Genomic DNA, 22,522 nt, shown 5'->3' with positions numbered 1-22,522 from the left:
TTTTATAGAAAAAGGGGTTTGGAGCAATTTGCAAATCCTAAAATGTCTCAAAAAGGAGTGCACCCAGCAAAATATTTTTGCAGTCCATTCATTTTGAGAATAATGTGGTTCTCAAAGACAACCCATAAGAGAAGCCACTGAACAAGAGTTGCCTGGGTCCCCAGGGCTTAGCCCAATTGGGCAGAACAATATAACTCAGGGTTCCTACTTTGCAATTCAGCAGAAAAATACAGACATGTGTCCAAAGAAATAAAGGAAGGACGTGAGGAAATGCTCCAGTTCTCTTTTGTCTATTCTAAATGGTCTAGAAATCTGGACATTTTAGCACAGCCTAACCCATTTAGTACAGCCTAGAAGGGCTTACCCAACCATTCAAGAAGACGAATTACCCACCATGTTTCTCTCCAGTCATAGTGGGGTTCACACCAAACGCTCGATGGGATTACTCATTTTAAAACTCACCACTTCAGAATCACCCAAAGCTTTCATTTCCCATCTAAGAGGCCTGAACAACGTCATGATTACCTCTGAACTGAGGGGGCAGGCTGCGTCAGAGTTTGGAGGATGTTTTTTTTTTTTGTTTTTGTTTTTTTTTTCTTCTCGGAACACAGGCAGCTCAGAAAGCAGAGCACCTGCAAATAGGTTAATGAGCCTCAGAATTGCTGGAGTCGTCAAGACCAACTGTTGAGAATTCCCGTGGAGTTAAGTAGGATGTGGATCCGGCTCTGAGTAAATATCATTACCCATGCTTTGTGACTTCCTGCTCGTGGGTTTTTCCCCTTCAGCTCGACTGTTTGACAGCAGTTGGGTTGGGGGTGGCTGGAAGCACTCTTTAAAACGGTTCTCTTGGTAGGCGGAGGCCCTTATGTATTCCTGGAGCTATCTAAGCTAGAGAGTACTTTTTAGAGAATTCATTGCAGTTTTTATTCATGCTCATGTACCAGGAAAACAAGCTATCAGCTCACGTTCTCAGAAAAAGTACTGTGATGGGTCACTGAGAGTGTCGCATTTTGGTGTTTAGTAGTCATGAGACATGGAAGTAAAACAGCAATAGAATCCTGTGCTCTGAACCTAGGCCCTCTTCGATGCAAACCCTCAAATGCTATTCTGATGACCTGTATGGTGAACCTCTGCAGCCTAATTTTAGTGTAAATATGAAGCTCTGGTTAAAGTATGTCATCAAAACAGAGAGTGTACAGCTCCATACACTTGTCACAAAGTCACCACACCCCCAGGACTAGAATTCAGATCCAGAAACAGGACACTCAGCACCAAGCAGCCCTTCTTATGCCCTCTCCCAGCCCAGCCCCTCAGGAGGAACCACTAATCCGACTTCCAACACCGCCTGGAGTTCTTTCTCCTTGTTTTGAACTCTGTACTAATGGAATCAGACAGTATGACTCTTGTATCTGGCTTTTTTCAAGGATGCAGAGATTTTATGCATCCGCCCTTATTACAAACTTTCTACATCACTGTCCCATTGACAAGGAAATCATTAATCTGCCTTATGCAACAGTTTGCTCTCCTCAAAATGTGCTAAGTAAAGACATTTGCATCGGAAGTAAATGTATACATGGCTGTATTGCATGCTTCAGCCTGCCAATAAGCACATCCGGTTTATAACAGAGGAGGAAGGGAACTTCCGTTAGGCTTTATTTAAAGGAGGCAGAGGACAGGAGCTTTGCTGTGCAGCCTCAACCTGAAATTAAAGGAGGGTAGGAGACCCAAGTGGGGGAAATTCTGTGCTTTGAACTGGAGCATAAAGCTAGTGACACGCACATGTTGATGTACCAGAATGGAAGGTGAAGGCCTGCTGTATAATTATAGATGGTGGTGTCTCTAGCCACTTTGTGTGGGGTGTTCCCTGTACACAGGCCACCTCAGGGGGAAATCTGACTCCCTGCAATTTATAGTCAGCGTTATTAGACAAGAGACATATTTAGCCTCTAGGCAAGAAAGGGACAAGCATCATCATCATCATCATCATCATCATCATCATGTCATCTCTCAGGCCTGAGCTGAATTAAAACAGTACAACTTGGTCACTAATGATAAAGCAAGGCAAAGGATTTAGAGTAGTCAGAGTCATAATTTCAAGTTGCAAAATAATTAAATGTTATGGCTGTGTGCAAAAATATTTAGGAGCCAACCTTACAGCAAGTAAGTTACGGGATTATCTTATCACATGCACGGGAACCACATATGCCATTGCAGATTTATTTGACCATGCAACAAGCCTAACAACTGGATTCCAAGGGAATCAAGCACTTGTTTGGGGGGAAAAAAAGTAATCAAATACGGATTATTTCCATAATAGCCAGAGTTTCTTCCTGAGTTTTCTGCCAGCAAAAGGCAGGGGATTTATGCCACTTATTTTTGAACAAACCACATTTCTCTAATATGGCTGATCCCTCCCAGTCTAAACATTTTCTTTGAAAATGTGAAACCCTGCAATTAAATCTTTCTCCCTGAAACAGGGAGAGTTCACTGAGCTGAGAAACCAAGTGCATCTCCCATAGAGAAGACTGTGATCAGAGGGAGGGAGTGTTGTCTTGTGTAAAGATCCACTGATGGCATGAAGATGGGAGGCTGCTGGAGGGGAGGAGGGAAGAAAAATGCTTGCATGCATCTGAGAACCTGCTGTATTCAAACAGACGTTCAAAGCTGGTTATGTGTGTGTGTTTGTCCCTACGACACAGGAATACTGCTAATACTCAAAATATTTTTTTATGACAAAGCTCACATCTGAATTAAATAAGCTTTGCTATTGACAGTTTTCCTTCTAGTCTTGTTTTGCCTTATGAAGAAAGGAAAACGCTTCACTAAGGAAAACAATGGATTTGTTAATGAAATGATTCACTGGGTTGAAAAATGGCATCTAATGTTTCACAAATGTGATTTTTCCTTCTTGAGAATCTCATTTTTTAGCTTTTAACCCCAGTGATGTTTCACAGTGGGTCACTTTGGGAGAGGTCCAGAAATTTGTTTCTTCCCTCTCACCATTGTGTTGATAATAGTTAGTGGATGCTCGGGGAGATGGTCTACTCTCCAGAATGTAATAAGTTTCATAAAGATTATGCATTTGGGGGCAAGAGTGAGAAAACTGGGGGCAGGTGAGGGTGAGGGAATGTTTTAGATCGCTTTCTGAAAATACACCTTCATTATTTTGCCACATGTCCCTAAATACCCCACATTAAGGTAATGTAAGGCAAGCTATCTCCAGAATGCCCTGCTGTTAAAATATGTTCATTTTTCTCCCAATAGCCATTTATCAGGCATAACAGCTGCCAGGTATGTACAGTCCCAGGGGTAGCAAAAAGGCACAAAATTAAGCAATTGAGTAAGTCACAATCCCTTGCCTCAGGGATGTTTTTGTATTAGGGAAGTGACATGATTTTGTGTTTTAGAACAAATGCCATACTGGCAACTGAGAAGTTAAGTGAGCATTAGGAGAGGAGAAATGTGGACACGATTTACAAAGCTACCGTTGAATAGTCCAGGCTCATGAGGATGAAGGCCTGACCTCAGTCAGTGATCATAGGGAAGGAGGCAGGATAAGTATCTGTGAAACACTACAGCCTACACTATTCAACATGGTAGCTTAAGCCACATGTGGTTATTTAAGTTCAAATTTAAATTAATTAAAATTGATATAATACTGAAATTTCTATTAGACATGCTAGCCATATATCAAGTGTTCAATAAGTGGCCGGTGGCTAGTTTACTGGACATTGAAGGTAAAAGATGTATTTACTACTGGGCAATGCTATATAGACCTTTGTTGTTTCAAAAATTACAATTAACTGTGAAGTTGATGACATGAGAATTTGTAATATTGTGGGGGCATGAATTTGGACCATGCTCTGGGGTGATATATGAGAAATAGCTGCTTGGCTATGGGTGAGCCACATTGCCTCTGCTACCCCCTCCAAAACTGCTGTATCAATAATACTTGGTGATTATCCAATTGTCCTGCAAAACACATGTATTTTTATACATAGTGCTACATATTTTTTAAAAAATTTATTTATTTGAGTGAGAGAGAGAGAGAGAGAGAGCGTGCGCACATGAGTGGGGGAGGGGGCAGAGGGAAAAAAAAGTTTCCCCACTGAGCAGGGAGCCCACATGGGGCTCGATCCCAGGACTCTGGGATCGTGACCTGAGCTGAAGGTAGACACTTAACTGAGCCACCCAGGCTCCCTACCCAGTGTTATGTATTATACAGCATTATGTAGGTAGAAAACATCTATTTCTATACTTATATCTAGATTTAGGTTATAGATTTAGATCTAGATATATAAAACATTTGGGTTCTCCAAAAAATAATAATAATAATAAAAAGAAAAAGAAAAGTGCCAGAGTGAACAAGGGAAATGCCTGTGAAGAAGAAAGGAAAAGAGAACCAGGATAGACAGAGTCTTCAAACACTGTGTACACAACTGAGGAGGTGAGGGGAAAGAAAGGCAAACTGAGTAGGAAGAGTTTTAGAATTAGAATTAGAATTCAAGTCCCAAGAAAGGTTCAGTCAGGCTGATAAGGAATCTTTGAGTCAATGTCACAGATCAAAAGAGTCCGAAGTATCACAGGAATGTGTCTGCATGAGTATCTCCCCTGTCTTCAATAGATGGCTGGGAGCAGCCCACAAGGCGCATGGCCTTGGTTAAAATGTGGTGGTGGATCCATAGAGAATCAGCTGTGGCCCTCAGACATCATGCTTTCCATGGCAGGACACCTCCCAGTAACTTCTTTTCATACCTTCCACAATAGTGCATTTTTATTACCATTATTATTTTATATATGTAATAAATAATAACATATACTACATTTTATGGTATTTTGTATATAATACAGATATGCATAATACATAATACTTCAAAACATTAAAATATGAGGTATATTTTATAGCATGCTGTGTTATAATTATGTATTCAAGAAGCAGAACATTCATACAAATGCTCATGAAACGTCAAAGATTTCCTGTAATTAGGTAGTAGAATCAAAAAGACTTGCTGGGGGCACTTTCATTTACAAAATATAGAGCAGACATAATTTTCTCTCTTCCTCCCACTAAATACAACTAAAAACCCTAGGCATTATTTATGAAACAAACATAAGGAGATCCTAAAAGATAGAGAGAAGAGGCACACTAGCTGGGAGCTTAAGATCTGAGAAATGGCATGGTGGTAAGTTCCCTAGGTTTTCTATTTGCCATATGTGTCCCAAAAGCCAACAACCCAGAAATGTCACTGAGTAGTTTTTTTAAAGCCCCCCCCCAAAATTCTAATCTCTTAAGGTAAAAGATCAGAAAAGAGGCACTCTAGCAAGATAGAAAACTTTTAGGAAAAAACCACTCTACTATAGCCAAATACCACAGAGTGGAACAAAAACTGTGGCCACACCCCACACCCACCAGCAAAGGTTAAGTTGAGAACCTAGATTTCCATCTTTGTCAAGCTATAATGAAATGTTCCAACAACCTGCAAGGGTGATGGCAGAGAACTTTCAGTAGGAAGCCAGTACTTTAATCCCCAATGGGCAGTACTGAGTGACACCCTTGGGGTATCAGTGTAGACCATATGGGGAGCCTAGACTTCCAACCCCATCCTGTAGTAACAAGACACTCCTCCGCTTTCTTCATTGGGTGGTATCAGAGGAAGCCCAGTGAAGAGTCAGGACTTTTACTATCACCCAATACTAATGAGACCACCCTCCTCCAGGGTGGCAGTGGAAATCTCATGGGGAGCAGTAATGAGGCACTCCTCACCCAAAAGTTATGTGTGGAATCCAGAACTCTCATCAATCCAGCAATCATGAGAAGTCTCTTCCCTTGCATGTCAGTATAGGCTGAGTGGAAAAATTGGCCTTGTATGCCCACCTGCAGGTACAAGGAGACCTTCCTCCCTTCCCAAAGTGGTGTCAGAAAAAAAAGCCCACTAAAATAAAAGGTTTAAATAAGATCCCAATATCATAATACACAAAATGTCAGTTTCAATCTGAAGTCACTCATCATACCAAGAACCAGAAAGCTCTCATGATGAATTTAAGAAAGAAAAAATAATACAATCAATAGATTCCAACACTAAAATGGCAGAGATGTGAAAATTATTTGACAAAGATTTTCAAGTAGCCATCATAAAAACTCAACAATATGGAATTAAGAACATTAAAACAATTGAAAAAAATCGAGTCTCAGCAAAGAAATAGAAAATTCCCACAAAGAAATGGGAGACTTAAAGTGGATATAAAATGGAGACTTTTAGTACTGAAAATATAGTAACTCCAATGGGAAAAACTTAATGGAGGGGGCATAAGAAAGAATCAGTGCACTTGGAGATGAAAACAAAATCACCCAATCTTAAACCTGAAAATACACTGAGAAAAAAATGAGCAAAACAAGGATCTGTGGGGCTATTACAGGAGAGCTAACATTTGTGTTATTGGAATCCTAGAAAGAGAAGAAAAAGAGGTGTGACTGAAAAAATACTCATGGAAATAATGGCTGCAAACTTTCAAACTTCTGCAAAAGACATAAACCTACAGACTCCAGAAAAGAGAATAACTCCTTACCTATAAGGGAAGCACAATTTGAATGATACATTTCTCACCATAAACTGAGGAGGCCAGAAGGAATTGGCACATTTCACAAGCACTGAAAGTAAAGAACTGTCAACACAGAATCCTATCTCTAGAGAAAATATTTTAAGGAATGAAAGGGAAATTAAGACAGTCTCAGCTAAGGAAAAATTAAAAGAATTTGTTGCCAGCAGACTCACCCTAAAAGAATGGCTAAAAGAAGCTCTTTGAACAGAGACCAAATAAAAGAATGAATCACGGAATGTCAGGAAAGAAGAAAAAAACAGTGAGCAAAAACACAGGCAAATGCAGTAGACTTTAGACTTTTCTTCTCTTAAGTCCTCTAAATCATGTTTGAGGATTGAAAGAAAAAAATATGACACAGTTTCATATAATTCTAAATATACATGGAGGAAATATTTATGATAATTATATATAGGGTTGGGTAAAGGAATGTAAAAGAAGATAAGATTTCTATACCTCACTCAAACTGGTAAAATGGTGATGCCAGTTATGTGTATTATATGTGTGCTGTTGTACCTTGGACAAGCACTAAAAAGCTTTATAGAGATACACTCATAAATACTATAAATAAAATGAATTTTTAAAAAATGTTCAAGCAACCCAGAGGAATCCAGGAAAAAAGTAAACAGAAATGAAAACAGAGAAAACAAACAGAAAACAAAAATTTAAATGCCAAACTGAAACCCTTGCATGCCAACAATCACATTAAATGTAAATGGTCAAAGTCTACCAATGAAAAGACAGAGACTGATAGAGTGAATAAAAACTTTACCCAAGTATATGCAACCTGCCAGAAAGTTACTTCAAATGTATTGGTGTTAGTCACGTTGAAAGTAAAATGATGGAAAAAAAAGATACATCATATAAATATTTTTAAAAAGCAGAAGTAGCTATAGTCATGTCATATAAAGTAGAATGTAGAACAAAAAAATATTCCAGAGATAGAAAAGGATATTTATAATGATAAAAGTTTCAAGCCAACAAGAAGACATAATAATCTTTAATGTGTCTGCACCAAACAGCAGAACTGCACAATATGTAAAGCAAAAAGTGATAGAATTAAAAGGAGAAAGAAAAAAATCCACAATTATAGGTAGAGGCTTCAGTACTTCTCAAAAAATAAAACAACTAGACAGAAAATCAGCAGATACTGATGAACTCTACAATACCATCAACCAACAAAATCTAATTGACATCTATAAAACACCACCTGATAACAACAGAATACACATTTCAAGTGTCTGTGGAACATGGATCGTGATAGACTATATCCTGAGCCATAAAACCAGCCTCAACAAATATGAAATGATCAAAATGTGGCGTCAGGCCTAAAACTAAGGTCCAATTTTATGTTCTGCTTTGACATCTGGTGAAATCGAGAAAGCCTCATTCGGCCTGACCACAAGTTCCCCTCCCTACTCTGTTATTGTGGATAAGATCCCCCAGCCAAACAACCCTCCTTATCGAGGGGAACAGCTGCAATTCTGCATATCCCTGAGTAGCAGGTTTCAGTTCCTTGCCTGCCACGGAATTATTCAAACAATCACTTTCAATCAATCACATTCTTCTGTGGCAAGCACCTCATCCTCTTGATACTACAAAGCCTGCCTCCCACAGCCACTGGTTGTTTACACTGTTCCTGAATTTAACCCCCATGCAGCCCCGCATGGTGTGCAATGTTTTCCTCCTTCCAGGCTGTGAGTATATATGATTAACAAACTGCTATCAGATTCATCTTCTCATCCGTTCAGTGTCCAGTATCATGCGTTTGGCTATCCCCTAAATCCTAGGGTAGGAATCCCTCCTTCACCAGTGGTGTGAATAGGAGGCAGGTAAGCCATGAAATCACATGCAGTATGTTCTCTATGCATAAGGGAATCAACTAAATCAATAAGAAGATAATAGAAAAATCTAAGACCCATAAGCTAAACAGCACACTGCTCAACAATCCATGGGTGAAAGAGGAAATCTCAAGGGAAATTTAAAAAAATAAGGTGTGATGAGTGATCAAAGGTGGAGAGAATTAAAGGAAGGAAGGAAGAAGTTGAGGGTTGTTTCAAATTCAGATGATGAGAGGCACAAGGTGAGCTACCCATCACAGTCACCATAAGGGACCAATGCAGATGTATGGGTTCCATTTCCCACCTTGGAAAGCAGAAGCAGGTACAGAGCTCTGAGGGGAAAGTTGGTAGGTGGAAGATGGGGAAAAAAGTTGAAGCAAAACTATAGGATTGCCAACCAGAAACAGGTGAATCCCTTTCACAGGACACTAGGAGATCATGGTGTGACACAGAGGACTTCTTTTCTTCTCTCCCTCCTGCTTTATTTATTTATTTATTTTTAAAGATTTTGTTTATTTATTCATGAGAGAGAGAGAGAGATCGACAGAGAGACAGAGACACAGGCAGAAGGAGAAGCAGGCTCCATGCAGGGAGCCCAAGTGCGGGACTTGATTCCAGGACTCTGGGATCACGCCCTGGGCCAAAGGCAGGTGCCAAACCGCTGAGCCACCCATGGATCCCCCATCCCTCCTGCTTTATATTGAGCCCTTTTAGTGGGAATGCTGACAAGGAATGTGAACCTTCTGAGTATAATATTTATTTATTTATTTATGTATTTATTTATTTATTTATTTATTTATTTATTTATTTTTTATGATAGTCACACACACAGAGAGAGAGAGAGAGAGGCAGAGACACAGGCAGAGAGAGAAGCAGGCTCCATGCACCGGGAGCCCGAGGTGGGACTCGATCCCGAGTCCCCAGGATCGTGCCCTGGGCCAAAGGCAGGCGCCAAACCGCTGCGCCATCCAGGGATCCCTGAGTATAATAATCATGTGATGAACACTCTCTGCCAGCTGCTCCTCCCTGAGCAGCCAGGAGTTATTCTTATTAACTTTTCTCTACCCTTGTCTCTTATCTATCTGCTCAGAGTCTACAGATATTCAGGAGATTATTTTGCAATTATAAGTACAAAGATACAGGAATGAAGCTTTAAAAATCAGTTTAATAAATAATTTTTATTATTTTAGAGTTTATTACTTCATTCAATTTATTCAGCAAGTACTTCCCTGTTCCTGAGTAAGTCGAGATCATTTCTATATTCCCATCAAGTACTTCCCCGTTCATGAGTAAGTCAAGATCCTTTCTATCCCCAAATTTCTGCATGTTAATTAACTTGATTCAGTGACAGGGTAGCAGTGACTAACTTTTAAAAATCAGTGTGCTATAATGGAAATAGCATGAATTACATGTAGCACATATTATTTAATACATATATAACTATATGTGTAATTATATTTAAATATATATAGGTGAGTATCTGGAAAAATGCACAGGTATGTATGTATGGTTGTTAACTAAATGGGTAACTACTACAACGTTATTAACATTCATCGTGGGCCATAATCTGCGTATGAATACTAAAGGGGAGAAGGGTCTCAGTCACCAATTCCTATACACACAACATTCAAATCAATTACTGTAGGAATCCCCATGGGCATGCATACACATCCACATACAAACACAATCCATATTCAATCCTTTTTCCAGTTTGCATAAAAATATCTTCTTCTGAAAAATAAATCTAAAAAATTCCACAAAGTCTTGTCACACCAGTTAGGAATACCTAATGTTCCTTATTCAACATCATGCACCATGACCAAATGATGACTACGTGCTATGCGGTAATGGAGGGAGATTCATATTTTAAGAAGGATTATTTTCTGACTCATCTTTCCATTGTCCCTTCTAAGCCATTATAGCAATAAGTAAAAGAGGTTCCTCCATTTCCCTGTAATTGTCCTGGGGTCCGATTGTGGTAAAGAGCACTCAAAGTTATTGCATGAAAAATCACGCTCTCTTTTATATTCTGTCCATCTTCATTTTCCTGTTTTACATTCTCTTTTCTCCTTTATAACATATACAAGGCCATTTAACACAAAAGACAGCTAGAGATCTCTAAGCTGCAGAGGGAAGAGTCTATCAGGTGTGGTCAATAAGTAAATATAAATATGCATTCATAAAATCTCTATCATGGCATTATTCCTATTTAAGAAGCCTTTTGAAACTACCATTCATTCTTAAATATTTAGAAAGTGTTTGGTAGCTTTAAAAAAAAAGTGAAGGAATGGATAGCTTGAACAAACTTGCCATATATAAACATACTGGTGATATGACAATTTAAAAAGTAGAACTCAAAATTGTACAAACGCAAGGAAATTGTGAGATCACAGTTATGCAAATTTAAGCATAGCATAGCAAAAAGACTAGAAGAAAATATTTAAAAATATTTGTTAGAGGTGGAAATATAAGTAAATTTTTTCTTTAGTTTACTGTTACAGTTTCTAAATCTATGAGTTTATCTTATGCCTAACAAAAGAGATTAATTTTTTATGAAGCAAAATAAAATTTGCTTTCAAATTTACAATTTTAAGTAAAAATGCCCCCACATTTTCTGTTTAAATTTTAATTTGGAATAGTCTCCTCTAGGAGGGATGTTGAACTTTTAAGAAAATAATTTCTGCTGGAAGCCAATATTTTTGTACTCAAAGTTCTGTAACAGAAGTGATCTTATATTTGATCCTGTGGTAGAGCTGGTTGCTAAGGTAATGAATACCCAGTTTATATGACTCAGCTAAGACACTGATTAAAAATGGGGCAGAAATTTGGAGAGGGTTGTCTAAAGGAAAGGAAAGGGAATGAAGGGAGGAAAGAGTCTTGATAGAAAAGACCAATTAATATTGAGAGATGAACATGGTAGTGATGAGACATTGTTGTATGCACAAAACATGGCAGCAGCACAAGTAGCAGCGTACAAGAATATAAATAGCATAGCCATTAGGGTCAAACTAGTGTTTGAATTCCTCTCTGCTCCTTGCTATTATTTTCTACAAGTTATTGATCTCTATGGACTTTCCTCATCTATGAATGGAAGATAATTGTAACTACCCTATGATATTGTTGTGAAGATTAAACAAAGCAAAGTATACATACAGGAAAATCCCTCGTGTGAAGTCAATATTGAGGAAATATTAGTTTCCTTTTTCTATGGTTAATGAAAATTTTCAAGAAATAATGTTCTTACCCATTCCCTTATGTAAACCTTCGCCTTCTCTTTTCTTATCAGTTGGGAATGCATTTGTCTTCCACTAATAGGAAAAAAACCAGCATAATGATGGTTCCATATAACAAGACGTAGGATGGGGACACCTGGGTGGCTCAGCGGTTGAGCATCTGCCTTCAGCTCAGGGCGTGATCTCAGAGTCTCAGGATCGAGTCCCACATTAGGCTCCTTGCAGGGAGCCTGCTTCTCCCTCTGCCTGTGTCTCTGCCTCACCCTCTGTGTCTCTCATGAATAAATAAATAAAATGTTAAAAAAAAAAAAAAGATGTAAGATGGAGATGGTCATGAGCTCTGGCTCAGTTGTTCATTGAGGCTATCAAGGACCAAGTTCTTTCTACACTTTTCCTCCACTATCTCTAGTGGGTTGGCTCTCATTCCCATGCGTCATGCCTCATGGTTAAAAGATCACTGCTATAGTTTCAGGCATCACATAAAAAGTTAAGGCAGGGGAAAAAAAAAAAAACAGAAGAAAACGTCTTTCTTCTGAAGAAGTTTTATCTTTTATTTCAGAATGAAGTCTTTCACAAGGAACTCCTTTATATCTCTTTAGCTAATACCTCGTCAAATGACTGACCAGTCGAGGGGAATAGATTTGCCTATTCTGGACATTTCATATGAATGAAATCATACAGCATGTGGTCTTTTGTGACTGGCTTCTTTCACTTAGCATAAATGTTTTCAAGGTTGATCCATCTTCTTTTGTTTGTTTTCAGCCAAATAATATTTCATTCTATGGATAGACTAAATCCTATTTATCCATTCATCAGTCGTTGGACATTTGGATTCTTTTCATTTTCTGGCTAATATGCACAAAGTTTCTATGAGCATTCATGTGCAAGCTTCTGAATATACATGTATTTTGGGTACGTACATAGGAGTGGAATTGCTGGGTCACATATGGTCATATATGGTAACTTGTAACCCCATGCTTAACCACTTGAAGGATTTCCTGGCTGTTTCCAAATTTGCTTCACTATTTTAAATTCCCATCAGCAATGAGCTATCCTGGAAAATAGTCCACGCGTATTCCAACAGTACTATGCTGTTGTCGGGTGATCTCTTAGACCTCATTTATTTACAGTACCGTTCCAAGACTTCAATTTTATTGTTGGCCTTGTGCCCAGTTGTTCTATCAATTATTGAAAGTAGGGGATTAAAGTCTCCAACCATTATTGACTCTTCCTTCAATTATGTCAGGTTTTGCTTAATGTATTTTGTGGTCCTGTTGGTAGAGGCGTATATATTTGTAGTTGTCTCATGTTCATGATACGCCAAGCTTTTAATCATTATGAAATGCCCCCATTATCTCTAGTAACATAAGTTGTCTTAAAGTCAATGTTGTCTGATTATATAGCTTCTCCAGTTCTTTTATGGTTGCTATTTGTGTGATACATCTTTTTATATCCTTTTACTTTCAGCCTATTTGTATCTTTGAACCTAACATGTGTCTCCTGAATACACCAAATAGTTGGATGCTGGGGATTTTTCCCAATCCAGTCTGAAAAATCTCTATTTTTTAATGGATGTTTAGCCCATTCACATTTAATATCATTGTTGATACTTACATTTTGTTCTGGTATTTATATCTGCCCTCTTACTTTTTGTTTTCTATATTTCTCATGTTTTATGCCTCTATCCTTTGTTCTTGCTTTACTTTTTAGTGTATCATTTTGATTCTTTTCATGATCTTTCACTACATTTTTTTTTTTACTTTTTCTTAGTGATTGCTCTAGGCTGACAACATACATTTTAACTTATTAGAATTAACTTGAGATTTATACTAAGATAATTCCAGTGAGATATAGAAATGTTATTTCTATGAAGTTCTATTCTCTTTTCTCCTGTTTTAGCCATCAATAATAATTAATGGATTTTTTTCATTTTGGCTATCCCACTTTTTAACTCCAGAATTTATATTGTTGTTTTTTAATAATTCCTATCCTCCTATTTTTACTCTCTATATGCTGAGATGTTGTTATCATGCTTTCTTTCACTTGGGTAAGCATGGTTTTCTTTAGTTCTTTGTATTTATAATAACTGTTTTGAAGTTTTTGACATCTGGACCCTTTCAAAGCAGTTTCTGTTTTCTGCTTTCTTCTCCCTGTATGGGTGACACTTTTCCTGTTTCTTTGCATGTCTTGTAATTTTTTTTTTTTTGAAAATCGGACAGTTTAGACCCTATATTTCAGCAACTGTGGATACCATCCCACTCCCAGGGCTTTTCTCATTTTATTTTCTTATGTATCTAGTGATTGGACTAGACCTTTTTAATGAAGTGTATTTCTCCTGTAATTTCTCAGAGCAAATTGCCTTGGGCACGCATACAGTCATGGGGGATGACAGTGGTTCTAGCAGGGCTCCCTTTTTGAGTGTGTCTTTTCCTTAACGTCTCTGTTAAGCTTCTGGTTTGTCTGCCTCTCTTCATATCACAACAGCAATTAGCCTCTACTAACTTCTGGCTAATTGCTTTATTGTTCCAATATTTTGGGTCACAAATTTGTTCAGATTCAGGCCTTTTATCAGGAGGGATATTGAAGCCCAGGCACTGACTCTTGTTCTGACCCCAAGAGGGTTCTTCTCTTATGTCTTTCATTCTCCATCCTCTCTGTTAAATTTCTGGCTGGTCCATGGCTTGGGTTGCTGTGATCACGAAGCTACCATCCTCCTCTTAATTGCTTACCACTAAAATCTGTGTTGATTTCAACCATGCCCTTAAGCTTGAACCTCCTTATGTTCTGTTATAGATAAAGTCAGTTTGCTTAATGAGAGCTGTGCAGCTTATCTATTCTTATGGTCTGACCCTCCCTGAGCAAAATCTCTACACTTCCGCTGTGGAGCTAGAGGCAGAGACAGAGGCACATTTCTGTGCAGTGATACCTCTAATCTGCAGGTGGATTGTTGGATAGGGGAAGTAGCTTCTCAGCTTGCTTTCTACTGGCTATAAATTTCGACACTGATAGATTTTCGCTTGTGTTTTTCAATTCTTTAAAAATGTTGCTCCACCATTTTCTGGCTTCGTTGTTTGATGGAAATTCAGTTGTCATTCTTATCTTTGTTCTTCTGCACATAATGTGTCTTTGTTTTTTTCTGGCTGCTTTAATGACTTTTCTTATTATCACTGTTTTTTGATAAATGTATATGATGTGCTTGATGTGACTATTTTTAGGCTTATTCTACTTAAGCTTTTGTTTAATTTTTGTATCTGTAGATTTATACTTTTTATCAAATTTGTAATATTTTTCAGTTATTTGTTCAAAAATGTTTACTCTTTTTCTCCCTGTGGTTTTGCTTCTCCAGGGACCCATATACACATGATAGACTGCTTGATGTTTTTTCACAAGGCACTATGCTTCTGTTCTTTTTTTAATTTTTTTATTAATTTTTAAAGATTTTATTTATTTATTCATGAGAGACACACAGAGAATGAGGCAGAGACGTAGGCAGAGGGAGAAGCAGGCTCCTCGTAGGGAACCTGATGTGGGACTCAATCCTGGGACTCCAGGATCATGCCCTGAATTGAAGGCAGACACTTAACCACTGAGCCACCCAGTCATCCCTGTTCATTTTTTTTCAGATTTTTTTTCTTGGGGCGTCTGGTGTCTCAGTCAGTTAAGCATCCAACTCTTGATTTCAGCTCAAGTCATGATCTCGGGGTTGTGAGATTGAGCCCTGCATCAGGTTCCATGCTTAGCAGGGAGTCTGCTTGAGACTCCCTCTCTCTCTCTCCCCCTCTGCCCCTCCCCCCATTCATGCTCTCTTTCTCTCTCTCTCTGTAAAGAAATAAATAAAACTTTTCTTAAAAACCTTTTTTTTTCTTTTTCTCCTTCAGTGTGGATAGTTTCTATAGTTATGTCTTCAAACTCACTGAATTTTTAGGAGGAACACATAGTTTAATACTCTCCAGTGTATATTTGATCATGGTTTTCATAAAAGTACTGCATTTTATTTTATGAAAAGTAGTTTTTTATATCTAGAAGTTCTGTTTGGGTCTTCTTTGTATTTTTCTATTTCTCGTCTCATTATTTTCATGCCTTTCTTTAAATCTTTGAGAATATTCATAACATTTAATTATTTTTTAAAGATTTTATTTTATTTATTCATGAGAGACACAGAGAGAGAGGCAGAGACACAGGGGAGAGGCAGGCTCCCCATGAGCCTGATGTGGGACTTGATCCCGGCATCCCAGAATCATGTCCTGAGCCAAAGGCAGATGCTCAACCACTGAGCCACGCAGGCATCCTGTATTTAATTATTTATTATACTTCTTTTACAATATTTATCTGATAATTCCATCATCTCTATCATTTCTTGGAATGCTTTCATTGATTAATATTTGTTCTTGGCTATGGATCATATTTTCCTATTTCATTGCATGCCTAGTAGAGTGTGGTTGAATGTTAGGTATTTTGGATTTTCCCTTTTTTTTTTTTTTTTTTTTTTTTTTACATTTTTGAGTCCTAGATTTTGTTTTATTTCTTTAAAGATTTCTGCACTTTGTTCTGGCATATTGTTAGGTTATTTTCATCAGTTTTATCCATTTAGACTCCTTTAAGCTTTTGAGTTAGATATTTTTCTTTTGAGTCAGGTCTTGGAGGCAGCTTTACTTGGCTAATTTAGTCACTCTACCAAATCAAGACTGAGGACTCTAGCAGACACTCCTTGCATTATGAGATCTCTACATTCTGGCTGGTGAAAATGCACATTATTCCCATCCCTGTGTGATGACCTCCAGAAATAATCTGTTAACTGTTTCCTAGTGACTTTTTTCTCAGCCTCATGTAGTGTGGCCACCATTGAGGCATAGGGGCAGAACTCAGTCAGCAAATGACTCCAGTACAATGCTCCACAGAACTCTCCTATGTGTGCAGTTCCCTCTCTGGTATTCTGATTCACAAATTCCAGCCACCTCAGCTTTCTGGAACCGTGATCTCTGCCTCCTCCACTCAGCTGGACTAGCTGACTCTGCTTGGATTTCCTCGCTCTTCACTGGAGTTGCACACAACACTTTAGCTTGTATCCTATTGATTGGAATTTAATCACCTTAAAACACCTCAATACATAAAAGGTTGGGATATGGAATTTTTGTTCTGGATGGCCCTTGCTCAGCTAAAAATTAGGAGTTCTATTATTGAGAAACAAAGGAAAAACAAATACTAACAGATTAACAGCAGTCTTTAACATAAAAATCTTCTATGACCAAGTGAAAATAGGTAGCATTTTTACCTTTTTCAAAATTAGAATATTTCTTTTCCCAGAAGTATATTTATTTTCATTAACAGATTGTTGGGTATGACATCCGGGTCACATAAAGCCAATGGATTTCATTTTGAATACCCCTATGAATTGTAAAATCTTAAGAATATGAGAGAACTCAAGATTCTCTTAAATCAAACACATATTACATTTTAGTTAAAGTAGTAATCCTTCAAGTTCAGATATTTTTAGAATTAAAGGAAAATACATCAACATATCATAGAAGTGAAGGAAATACAAAAACTAGTCAACCTGGATAGAAGTTGGGTGCTTATCTAAGTTCATACATATTATGTAATAAGTATTTAGAAAACCAATATCTTTTTAAGCTTTGCATACCATGACATAGTAAATCTTAAAGAGGACTCAATAATCAACAAAAAGACCTATAAAAGAATGTTTCCAACAACTTTGTTCATAATAGCCAAAGCCTGAAAATTGTCCAGGATCCATCTACAAGTGAATCCATAAACTGGTGCATGTACATAATGATACATGCATGCTCAGCAATAAAAAGAAACAAACTACTGAGATGTGCAATAATAGGGATGCATCACAAAAGCATTATCTTGGATGAAAGATGCTTTCTGTAAAATAGTACATGCTGGAAAATTTCACTAATATAAAGTTCTAGAAAAGGGGTAGCTACTCTAGGGTGGAAAAAAAGACAGATGTGTGGTTGTCTCGGCAAGTGGAAGCAGAGATTGACTGTGCCATGGCACCGGGAAACTTTCAAGGCTGTGGTAACATTTTATATCTTAATAACAGTTTTGATTATACAAGTGTAATCATTTGTCAAGATTTAGTGATTATACACTTAAAATTTGTGCATTTAACTGATTAGAAATGTCACATCAAAAGAAGAAACTGCACGGGTATTGATTCTAACTAATGTTACACCTGCTGAAGCAATGAGGGGAAGTCCATCAATGTCTACAATTTACCTTAAAATTTACCAATACAAAAATGGAATGGTTGATGGATAGAGACATGGGTAAAAGATAAATATAAGATAAAACGAGTATAGTAAAATGTTAATAGTAGAATCTTGATGGGTATATGAATGCTCACTGTACAACTCTTGTAGTTCTACAGTGTATTTGAAAATTTTTATAATATGTTGGGAGGAAAAATGAGTATGGGGAGTAGCTTTGCAGTAAACATCTGGCCAGAATGTTTAACAAAAATAATTTCATCTAACCAGAATTGTACTTGTCTTCTTTAGAGTATATGAATCTTTTAAGCTTAAGGAAAAAGCATATAAAGTTTTAAGTGATCAAAATTATAGTGTTAGCACTTCCAGATTGAAAAATACTCCATCGTACTTTGTATTTCACACTGATGTGATGTCTAAGAGAATTTGACCTAATTAAATGACAACCTTGAAACCGTGAATTGCATAAGAAAAACTTATTTTAAGTTTGTCAAAAAGCTCATTTCAAAAGGAAAAGACTTCACTTCCAAAATATTTTTCAGGACTATTTTGGCTCATAGAGGTAGGGTAGGCTAAAGGTAGTTAGCTTTCGTATGGGCTTCTGACAGCTCATAAAAGATACCAATCCAAACCCCAGTGAGGTGATCTTTTAAAGTCCATTGCCTATATTTAATAAACAAGATATTCCAGGACTTTTATGAGGAGTTTAACAACATAGCTAACCTCAAAATGACTGCTACTCAATGTTATCAAAAGTTCAGGAAGAGGGGCACCTGGGTGGCTCAGTGGTTGAGCATCTACCTTTGGCTAAGGGTGCGATCTAAAGTCTTGGGACTGAGTTCCACACCAGGTCCCCTGCAGGGAGCCTGCTTCTCCCTCACCTATGTCTCTGTCTCTCTCTGTGTGTCTCTCATGAATAAATAAATAAAATCTTTAAAAAAAAAAAAAGTTCGGAAAGTGCAGTAATATTTACTAGGGGTTGCGTGAAGAATATACAGTTCTTCCTGTCCTACATGGACTTTCTCCAGGGTGAAGATAGATCATCAGGAAGCTGATCTTCATTCCTTCCTGTCTTCTTGTTTAGCATCATAGAACTCTTTAATAGACTCATTTTTGAGTTCATGGCACCTACTTGCATGTAGGTGCATCTTGAGGAGCAAATCTATGAAATTTGGTGTTGGACATAACTTTCTTGGTCTAACCAAAGACTGCATCGACTTTTTTTTTTGCCAAAGACACATGGAAGACGCAGGCTTTTTTTTTTTTTTTTTTGTCAAAGACACATGGGAAGAAATTCTTTGGGGACGTAGAACCAGGAAAAGCCGAGTCTTAACCCTGTAAGTATTTTATGTATCAAGTAAATAATCACATCTCTTCTCTGTGTTAGCTTCTAGAAAGTTCAGAGTAACCTCTGGTCTTCTCAAAACTGTGCCAATCTTTGTAGAACTGGCCCATCTATTGTAGAATGACCTCTCCTTTCATTTGATTTTACTTCCTGATCTGCATTTTTATTTCACTAAATCACTTACATTTGTTTTTGTCTTGTTCTATTTTAATGCATCAATAGGTATAAACAATTACATTTTCTCTAAGTCTCTCCAAATCATTCTTAGAACACGTAATAGAATCAACAAAATCCTAAAACTCATTAGCCAGAGGAAAAATTTAAAACCTGAGAATTAATGCAGATGGGATGAAGACAGAGGGCCCAAAGATGGTTAAAAGTGGATGAAGAAATCCATAAGAATGGGCTGATTTATTGAAAATAAATTAGGATGATACATTATTTTGAATTGCCTTCCGGAAACAAGTTGAAAACTCAGAGGTTTTAGGGAGTGGGGAATATGCAGGGATTCTATAAACCTCTCTCCTTTGACTACGTCTCATTATTCTGCGCACATTTCGTGTTTCAAAATGTCAACAGAAATAAATGCCAGTTTTCTATTTTCTGGGGTTTGAGGAACAGGACACCTTTATTTATTGTAAGTCCTATCTCTTGTTATACATAGTTTATTTTCTCTTTCCTGGTTATCTCTTCTAATGAATGTACATGTACCATATTTATTTGTATTGCTTCCTTTATCCTTATGTCCTTTACCCTTTCAAAATTTGAGCTGTGATTTTTTTTCTCTCTTTATATATAATTTTTCCTTTGGGCAGTTACCTGAAGGCTACTAATTATAGGTGAGAATTTATGTATGAGCCTGTTTACTGAAAACAAAAGGAAGAGTGTTAAAGTCCTCCTCATGTTTCTTGAGTTGTTATTACCAAGTTATCAGAAAGTTGGCTGGTGGGGGGAAGGAGTGACCCAGTTTGCGATAGATCTAGAAACCTCCAGGACAGTGTTTGCAGACTATGTTTCAGGATCCCCTTGGCATCAGAATCACTGGGCTGCATGTGACAAAACAGTTTACTGGACTCTCTCTGGGCCTTGAAACCATAATCCCTAGGAATTTGGCCTGGTAATCTCATGTTTAAGATACTCCCCAGGTGATTCATATGCAGAGTCAAGTTTGAGGACTCTTACCTTAGATTTATCCCCTCAGCAGAGGCAAGAAGAAAATGACCTATGTAATAGTGTTCTATTCTGAAATCTTTTCTCCTCATGTATGAGTAATATACTCCTTTTAAATGTAAAAGTGATATAAGTAATTACGGTAATGGGATTTTAACTGGTTGAAGTTGAATGAGATATAGAGAACACTGAAGGGATTTCAAATAAGCTTTGCACCTAATCATTCATTTGGAATGTCTTTCTTTATCTAAATCGATAGTTAATTTTAACTTTGTGTTAGCTTTTTAAAATGCTGTTGCCTCAGGCACACTCCAGAACCCTGCATCTGGAATCTCTGAGGGTAGGACCCAGATGTTCATACTCCATGGGTGTGAGTTAGCTAGCCAAAGACCATAGCAAAGATTATTGTCAAGACTGCAGAGGCAAGTCTAATTATTAAGAAGACATCAGGTCTGAGAACAACATAAGAGGAGACGAAATCTATTGAACCAGAGATCCTGGTCTATCTCCTTTGCTATAATCCCTATCATCATTTTCAAAATATCTCTCCTTCTATACACATTTTCAAACTCCAATTTTCTGAGACTCTTAAGGCAGATTTTATAGGTCATTAAGATATCCTGATTTTCCAAGGTCATAATCACACCAGAAATAGATTTCATATTTTTTGTGAATAACTATATCCTCAGCCAATTACATTCCTATCACAGAAATACATATATATGTATGTATGTAGATACATACATATATCTTTTTATTTTACTTTTTTACATTCACTACACCCACTTTAGCAAACAAAAATCAAATCTGCTGCAGGAGGCCAGAGAGGGGGGTGTTAGATGGGTAAGATTCCTGTCAAGGATCTAATGACCTTAACGAGCTCAACAGTGTAAAACTTGCGTGGGCAAAGATTCAGCACAGAATGCCCAAGTAGCTCCTTTCTCCTGGTGTCAGAATGTCACAGCATTACAGCTGAGCTGTGGCTCGATTAATTGATTCAGAACGATTCCTGTTGAGCAATTGTCTTCTCTAAAGGAATGTCAATGCAAGCTGCTAGCAACTGTCACTTTATATCAAATATGAATTATGCTGTATAATGGGTTCAGGTGCTCATATAAATTGACTGTCATAAAATCCTTGTGTGTGATAATTCAGTGAAATCATCTTGTTCAGATGATGAAAACAAAGGAGCAGAATAGTGACAAGAGAAGGGAGGTGATAACCTCCCCACTGCTGACAAGAAAAACAATGTCTAAAGACTGCTACTCATTTATTGCTCACTCAGCTTGGTAATTAGCAGCGCCCCCCCCCCCCATGCACACACTAAAATATTCTTGGGCACAATGAAGATGTAATGAGAAAGGACATGATTAAAAAAACTATCACATATTTTTGGTATGAAGATTGATTACAACCAATCGTCAATTGAATCAAAATAGGTATCAAGACTTAGTGTTGAATATGCCCTTTGACCCAGCAATTTACACTTCTAGGAACCTAATCCAAGCGGCTAATACAAGTGCAAAATATCATATTCGCAAGCTTCTTCCCTATAGCATTGTTTAGATTAGTAAAAACTGTTGAAACAACATAAATGTTCCTCGCAAAGGATTGTGTATAGGCCATGTGTCTAATGATACTTGGAAACTATTAAAAATTATGATGACTATTCACAAATGTCCTAACATGAAATGATGGCCAATACTGACTACAAAGGAAGTTTATAAAACAGTATGAATGGTTATTCTGCATTTACGTAAAACAACACACATATATCTACAATATCTACATGTGCATATAAAATAGGGAAATGCCTGCAAGAATGTTCATTGAAATTTTAACAGTAATTTTCTCTGAATGATAAGATCTAGGGTAATTTTTACTTTCTTCATTGTACTTCTCCACATTGCTTGAGTTTTTACAATGAACGTTCAGCAATTTTCCAAAAAAACAATAAAGCTACTTAAAAAGAAAGGAGCATGATAAGAAACTACGTGTGAGTACAAATGAGACCGAGGAATTTGAAAGGGTCCTTATGATTACACCTCCGTTCAGAGACAATAATGATGATAGTAGGTGAATTGCATAATAATCATGCCT

The 22,522-nt window shown here is 37.4% G+C and overlaps 1 long non-coding RNA gene across 5 annotated transcripts in view; it reads left to right on the top strand.

Annotated features, from left to right (window-relative positions):
- Positions 1–22,522, top strand: part of LOC121500153 — a 55,792-nt gene that overhangs the window by 1,873 nt on the left and 31,397 nt on the right. Inside the window, exon 3 of one of the 5 annotated variants that reach the window (XR_005990315.1) lies at positions 11,754–15,168. The exons of 2 other annotated variants lie outside the window; for them this stretch is intronic. This is a non-coding gene — a long non-coding RNA (uncharacterized LOC121500153). Of the gene's footprint in view, positions 1–611; positions 9,275–11,724; positions 15,169–22,522 lie in introns of those variants that run through there. 2 more of the 5 variants (XR_005990314.1, XR_005990316.1) reach the window with 2 other exon arrangements.

The sequence above is a fragment of the Vulpes lagopus genome, chromosome 10 (genome assembly GCF_018345385.1).
Source record: "Vulpes lagopus strain Blue_001 chromosome 10, ASM1834538v1, whole genome shotgun sequence".
NCBI lineage: Eukaryota > Metazoa > Chordata > Mammalia > Carnivora > Canidae > Vulpes > Vulpes lagopus.
This window is presented reverse-complemented; position numbering and strand designations above follow the sequence as displayed.